Raw genomic sequence first — 338 nt, 5'->3', positions numbered from 1 at the left:
TGGGATAGGGCAGCGTGACGGCGTCATCCGTGAATCTGTTGGGGCGGTATGCAGATTGGCCTCTCAAAGCACTTCATGACGACAGAGGTGAGTCGTTTAGTTCAGTTACCTGATATGATTCTTGACTAGCCTTCTCAAAGCACTTCATGACGACAGAGGTGAGTCGTTTAGTTCAGTTACCTGATATGATTCTTGACTAGCCTCTCAAAGCACTTCATGATGACAGAGGTGAGTCGTTTAGTTCAGTTACCTGATATGATTCTTGACTGGCCTCTCAAAGCACTTCATGATGACAGAGGTGAGGTGTTCAGTTCAGTTACCCGATATGATTCTTGACT

This window comes from Coregonus lavaretus (assembly GCF_964263955.1).
Source record: "Coregonus lavaretus genome assembly, contig: HAP1_SCAFFOLD_2389, whole genome shotgun sequence".
Classification (NCBI taxonomy): Eukaryota; Metazoa; Chordata; class Actinopteri; order Salmoniformes; family Salmonidae; genus Coregonus; species Coregonus lavaretus.
Note: the sequence above shows the minus strand (reverse complement) of the source record.